This window comes from Miscanthus floridulus, chromosome 10, assembly GCF_019320115.1.
Source record: "Miscanthus floridulus cultivar M001 chromosome 10, ASM1932011v1, whole genome shotgun sequence".
NCBI classification, from domain to species: domain Eukaryota; kingdom Viridiplantae; phylum Streptophyta; class Magnoliopsida; order Poales; family Poaceae; genus Miscanthus; species Miscanthus floridulus.
This window is the reverse complement of record NC_089589.1, coordinates 81,396,142-81,403,809: the sequence shown is the minus strand read 5'-3', so window position 1 is coordinate 81,403,809 and position 7,668 is coordinate 81,396,142.

The following is a 7,668-nucleotide window of genomic DNA, read 5'->3' as shown; positions in this document are numbered from 1 at the left end:
GGTCGGTACCATGGCATGAAGACGGCGTTGAGGATGTGTCGGCCAAAGGCCTAAGGTCCCAACAAGTTGGGGCTTAGGCTTTGGTCCTCGCCACTATCATAGCGTCCACCATGACATGGGTGGTAGCCATAGCTATCCCCCTTCCTCGCATCGCCATGGGTGCACCTGCAGGCATCGAGGGTGTCGTGTGTGTCTTGGTGGAGGCCATCACACTCATGCACTAGGACCATGGTGCATGGCCTACTGCCTTGTCAGGTCACTCTGAGGGCATGTGCTAGCTGGTCTTGAGCTCATGTCATCAAGATAGTGAGCTCTCGGCCCGCTGCGCTGCTGCACACTTGAGTAGTGTGCGAATCTCGCGATGGGCCCAATGATCCTCGAGTGTTGCGGGCCTAGAAGCCCCTGGAGCAAGGCTGCAACAACAACGATGTTTTGGCTTACTCGGGTGAAGTGTGGGAGGGCTTCATCATCCTCGATGATGCTCTGGTTCATGTCGTGGGCCACGGTGCATGCACGCCCACCATCTCCATGGCGCTCGATCTCTTGCTCGAGCTCTGTGTTCCTGCTCGAGCTAGAGTCATGCTTTCTAGAGCTCTTAGTGCCAGGCCTTCAGCTGCTCTACCCATAGGCAAGGTGGGGCCCCTGCATCCCTCTCAACCTCGTTGTCGAAGTTGTTCATTGGGGTAGCCTCTCCCTGGTGGATGCTTTCAACGTGTCCCTCGGGGGTACCTACCATGAAACATTCATGAGAGGGGTGATGGCTCCCCCTGCTAGAGTCAGAGCTGGAGGGCGACACTGATTCTCCAGCGAGGTCATGGAAAGATTCTGTGACATATTCGATCATCCCCACGAACTCGTCGTTTATAGGGGATGGCGGCGTGTGTTGTGCCACAAGGTGGCTAACGATCTCTGCGGCATTGCGGAGACCAAACAAGAGCGCTGTCGGGGCACTTTGGATGAGGTATTCTAGGGAGAGCAGCTCTCCCTTGGCCAGTTGCATCATGATGTTGGTGAAGGGGAAGGTTAGGTGGCCTAGGTCCTACCGGGATGGTCGGGGTCCTAGGAAGGCACTGAGCTAGTGCTCTAGCCTCCTATAATCGAAGTCAAGGAGTTAGTCGCTCCTAGGGGCATGGTCCTCTAGTGCGTGCAGCTGTAGCTCCTCAAGCGCCTCGACAATCATGTCGAGGCCGGTGGAGTTGAGAGATTGGATGGTGGCAGATGCCTGCGCTAACTATACATCCATTGTGATGATGAAGTCTAAGTTCCCAAAGTGCATGTGCGCATCCAGGACCCAGCTGACGCCATGACTAGCCATCGAGACCTGGTGTGGATGTCGAGATATGCAAAAGGCCCCTACCTAGCGCGCCAACTATCGGTGTTTCGAGTTACCACCAACAAGTAAATTTGTAATATTGCATGTCTAGCCCAGAGAGCCATCCTAAAACCCTAATTCATATCCTCCTCATCAGGACTAGGGCCAGCTATCAAGAGAAGATTAGTCCTCCATATGATCTAGTCTTATAAATAGAAATAGTGAGATGGAGAGTGAGGGAAGAGTTTGGAGGAGGTGCTATGGGGGTATTAACCCTTATACCCTTACGGCTAGGTTTGGGCCGGCCTAGACTAGGGGGTCTGGCCCACTAGAAGACAACGTGCGGCCCAGCCGATCTGCTCAGAGTCCTGTGCAAGGAATCAAGACAGACTTGGAGATCAAGCAAGATCTTGGTCGGTTAGAATAGGAATCCTTATCCGGCCACCTATGGTAATTGTAACTGGTTGGGATTAGTTTCCAAATCTGTAACCCTGCCCCCCAGACTATATAAGGTGGGTAGGGGACCCCTCTCAAAAAACATCTCATTTACATACAGCAATACAATCAGACACATGACATAGGTATTATGCCCTCACGGTGGCCGAACCTGGATAAAACCTCATGTCTGTCTTGCGTCACCATCTCGTTCGTAGCTTGCGCACCTGTCTGCCGATAATCTACTACCTTGGGCATACCCCTAGGTAGACTGCCGACCATATTTCATCGATAGTTGGCATGCCAGGTAGGGGTGTGCATATTGCTCCCCAGACAAACAAGATGGTCATCATCCCTGGTTCCATGGCTACGCCGAACGGCCTCACGTTCACCATCGGTCAGATCACTTGGACCACTAGCTTCGACAACTTCATCGCCATGACCACGGAGGAGACGTAGAACCAATCTGCATCGACCACTGCTTCACCAGCATCAACTATGGCTCCAACCATGTTGGATCTGGCTTTGGCCACACTAGCATTGTCTTCAGTCACGCCGACAACCCGTCGTTCGCTTCCTCGCTACAAAGGGAGGCAGATCGACAACACCGACCTGCTCGACTCCATCGATCGGGTTGGCACCAAGCTTGCTGAAACCCTATCTCTGGTAGATTTGATTCAAAATCAACCTATCGAGCAGGTAACCACTACCCACAATAGATCTACCCGATCAGCTTGGGCCAGTCGTCCTGCACGACTCGGTACGGATCTCGTGGTCACATCTACTCCTGAAGGGCGCTCTGTTCGTCGCTGACCAGCCCCTATAATAGGTCTTCGGCTCTCCGAGTGCAAAGCCTTGATGGAGAATTACTAGGCTCAGCCCTACGGCCTGCGAAACACTGCTTCCAACTACGCGTACAATATACAATGCTGCTCGGATCTGCGTTTTATACATCGACCTCGGCCAAAGCCACGCAACTTCATCAACATGGTTTGGATTGAGGAGTATCAAGAAGGATCGGTCCACACAGTTCAAGAGGGTGGTTCAAGCTCCTCGTCCAGCATCGCATCTATTGGCTCCGTCCGCACTGAGCTTCAGCATCATGACAATGAAGAAGTTGAATACAATCTAGATATCCCAGACCACTCCCCAAGTTTCCCATGATTCCCATCCTTCCCACCAAGGCGAGGAGATTTGATCAATATCATCAGTAATGACGAACCACCGACAGTTGGCAAAACAGAACAAGAAAGGCTAGCACGCGAAGCATGCAATATTGACCGGTTTAATCATAAACAAGCTAAAGCCGAGGCAGAAGAGGAGGCACGATGCATAAGGTTCTAGCCACACAATCTCAACAATGCCTTTGATAGGGTAGGGGAAAAGTAGGTCTTCAGGACTCCAAGCGCCAACGTAGCTGTTGCTATAGCGACAATGCAACAACTACCCAATACCCCAGAAATCCAGGCAATTTGTGATGATGTACAAGCTTACCTGACGACTGCTATAGCCTAGACTGCAGAGATTGCAAACCAAGCCTAGGCTCCATCCGTCTTAGTTGAATCAAGCCGTAGTCGCTAGTACTCAAGTCACCCACAGCCAACCAACCAACGTGGCTCACGCAACAACGACCCACCAGACAACCGTCAAGGCAGAAATGGTGGTCATGATGGTGGTCGGGACGACAACCGCCGCAACAACCGGGACAATAATCGACGAGATAACCACGACAATCGCCATGATAACCGTGGTCGCGGGGTCAACCAGGGTGGCAACTGGGATCGCCGTGATGGCAATAACGATCTCCACCATTCCCTCGGAGAACGCGATCGCATTAACCAAAGAGCCAATGATCGTGCATCCCATGAAAGCTATCGCCTTATCGAATATGATACTACCCACGGCCCTTCGGGTTTGAAGTAGTTTACTCCTCACCTTCGCCAAGTCATGTGGCCAAAAAACTTCAAGCTTGAAAAACTCTAGAAGTACGACGGTAAGGAGAACCCCGAGTTCTGGGTCATGCTCTATGAAATTGTGTGCAGATCAGCCATGGCTGACGAGCACGTCATGTCTAATTACTTCCCAGTCACCGTCGACCATGCAGGCCACCAATGGCTGGTCAGCTTGCCAACAAACTACTTTGATTCTTGGCAAGAGCTCAAGCAAGCATTCATTGACAACTTCATTGCTACTTGCAAACAACCCAACAACAAATATGATCTGCAGTGGATTCGAGATCGCAAAGATGAGCCACTGCGCGAGTACGTCTGACGCTTCTCGGAGATGCGCATCAAGGTCCCATCAATCTCTGACAATGAGACAATCAAAGCTTTCATCACTGGTCTTCACTTCCATGATGCCCTAAGGGACAAGCTCCTCCGCAAAAGACCTGAATCAATCACAGCGCTCCTAGCTACTGCTAAAAAATATGCGGACGCCGATGATGCTAAAAAGATAATCATCAAAGAAGCATCAAGGGTTCCACGCTCCGACCACCCCCTACACCACGATGACCACTGTGGCAACCGTGGTCAGAACGACAATTTTGATCGCCGCAACTAGTGCAATGATTCTCACGACCACCACGACCAGCGTAATCAGTGGTGTAATCGCTATGATGATTACAGGGGCAAGCGTGCTCGGGAAGATGACGGCGAAGTCAACATCATTAAAAAAGGTGGCAGACATCGTAACTTTGAAGAAGACTATGCCAAAGCATTGAAAGGACCCTACCAGCTCCATCCCAAGTCAAACCATTCCATGGAGAATTGCCGTGTTCTCAAATCCATCTACATACGCCAACAGGCTCCGGATAAATCCAACAAGCCTAACGATGTAGGGGAGTAGCATACGAGGACAACGATGATGAAGACATAGATCCCCATCACAAGTACGTCAAGCCAACCGACTACGTCCACACCATCATTGGGGGCAGAGTGTCCATTGAGACCAAACGAGAGCACAAGCTGCTCGCTCGCGCTTGCTTGAACATGGCCAATACCGACAACCTCATCAATGATCCGCAGCTCCCTCCTTGGTCTCACCATGAGATCTCCTTCAGCAGAAAGGACCAATGGGCTACAATACCTAAGCCAGGGCATTTTCCTCTGGTTCTCGATCCTTGTATCAACAAGGTTTAGTTCGATAGAGTGCTGATTGACAGCGGTAGTTCCATTGATATACTATTCAAGAATAGTTTACTAGCCCTGAAGATAACCTAGGCAGATCTCAAGCCATACGAGGCACAGTCTGGGGTGTTCTCCCCAGACAGAGCTCCACACCTCTCGGGCAGATCACGCTACCTATGAAATTTGGTACCCCAGACCACTTCCGCACCGACTACGCCGACTTCGTGGTCGCCGACTTTGAAGGCACCTACCATGCTATCCTTGGCTGACCAGCGCTCACTAATTTCATGGCCATACCTCACTACAGGTATTTGGTGCTCAAGATGCCTACTGAGAAGGGGGTTCTAACTCTTAGGGGCAATGTATACGCAGCTTACACTTGCGAGGATGACAACTTCAAAATAGTAGACGCTCATGACCTCTCTATTCGCATGGTCGAGACCACGCTCGACGCCAAGCAGACCCCAGCCGACCACCTAGAGATCCCAGAGCTCGAGGCCCCACACAAGAACATCATGTCCAAAGAGCACAAAGAGATCTAGCTGGTCGACCGGTGATCCTAGCAAAATGGCCCTTATCAGGGCCAACCTAGATCCTAAATAGGAAGACGTGCTCGTGAAGTTCTTGAGGAGCAACATGAGTGTGTTTGCATGGAAACCCGCTGACATGCCCGGTGTACCTCGGAACTTGATCGAGCACTCCTTAAATGTCGATGGCAAGGCCAAACCCATCAAGCAGAAGCTACGACGGTTTGCTCATGACAAAAAGGAGGCTATTAGGGTAGAAGTTACATGGCTTTTAGCAGCCAGATTTATCAAAGAAGTGTATCATCCAGAGTGGTTAGCCAACCCAGTTCTTATACGTAAAAAGAATAAGGAATGGAGAATGTGTGTTGATTACACTGATCTCAATAAACACTTCCCTAAAGACCCCTTCGGCTTACCTCACATAGACGAGGTCATAGATTCAACTGCCAGTTGTGAGCTGCTTTCCTTTCTCAATTGCTACTCTGGTTATCACCAGATCGCTCTCAAAAAGGATGACCAGATCAAGACATCCTTCATCATGTCCTTTGGCGCCTACTGCTACACAAACCTATCATTCAGGCTCAAGAACACTGGGGCTACCTACCAATGCGCCATATAGGCCTGCCTCAAAGATGAGATAAAAGACGACCTCGTCGTGGCTTATGTTGATGATGTAGTTGCTAAAACTAAGGAAGCATACACCCTGTCGAGAACCTAGAATGTACATTTGTAGCCCTTAACACATTCCAATGGAAATTAAACCCAAAGAAGTGCATCTTTGGTGTTCCATTTGATATACTGCTTGGCAACGTCGTCAGTCACGACGGCATATGCCCTAACCCAGAGAAAGTAAAAGCTGTCTTGGACATGAAGCCGCCCAAAAAGGTGAAGGATGTTTAGAAGCTTACCGGATGCATGGCTGCCCTCAGTTGTTTCATATCCAGATTAGGCAAAAAAGGACTACCGTTTTTCCAGCTGCTCAAAGCATCTGAGAAGTTTGAGTGGTCGGAGGAAGCAGACGCTGCCTTTACACAGTTGAAACAATTCCTTACATCACCTCTGGTCCTCACTGCTCCTAGAGAAGACGAAACTCTCCTGCTTTACATTGCATCAACTAATCGAGTGGTCTCCACTACCATGGTGGTCGAGCGTGACGAGCCCGACCACGTCTACAAGGTACAGTGACCAATTTATTTCATCAGTGAGGTGCTCAGTGAATCCAAGACCAGGTACCCACAGATTTAGAAACTGATCTACGCCATACTAATTACATCCCGAAAGTTAAAACACTACTTCAACGGATATCATGTGGTGGTCATGACCAAGTACCCTCTGGGAGACATCATTCGCAACAAGGATGCAAACGGGTGCATCGTCAAATGGGCAATGGAGCTACGCCCTTTCTCCTTGGAATTTGCAAGCCATACTACAATCAAGTCTCAAGCACTTGTCAATTTCATTGTCGAGTGGATAGACTTAAGCACACCTGCCTCTCAGGGGCCCACCGAGTATTGAAAGATGTACTTTGATGGCTCTCTTAACATCGATGGCATAGGAGTAGGAGTCCTTTTCATATCACCATCCAAGGAGCAGCTCTGATATGTCCTCAGGATTTATTTCTCGGCGTCTAATAACGCCACCGAGTACGAAGCATGCCTACATGGTCTGTGCATCGCGGCCAAGCTCGGTGTCAAGCGTCTCTATGTCTACAGAGACTCAGCTCTGGTCATCAACCAACTCAATAAGGACTGGGATATGACCAGCGAAAAGATGGACGCATACTACAAAGCGATCAGAAAGCTGGAAGGCAAGTTCTATGGCATCGAGTACACACATGTGGTCCAGGACAAAAATCAAGCAGCAAATGCGCTATCAAAGTTAGGATCATCCTGAGCCAAAGTCCCACATGGCATATTTGTTCAAGACCTGCTCACGCCCTCCATCAAAGAAGAAGATCCCGTGGTCGACAAGCCTCTAGACCAGCCATTGGTGGCTACGGTTCCGGCATCAAACACCACCAAACCACCTTTGACCACTAAGAAGCCTGACTAGAGAGTACCTTTCATCAAGAACCTAATAGATGGTAGCGGTTACACTGATCGGATAGAAAACGAACGCCTGATGCGTCGCAGTAAGCAGTATCTGCTCGTCGATGGCAAATTGTGGCGCAAGAACGCGAAGGAGGAAATCTTGATGAAGTGTATAACCTAGGAGGATGGTGAACATCTCCTAGACAAAATCCACTCTGGCTCCTGCGACAACCACG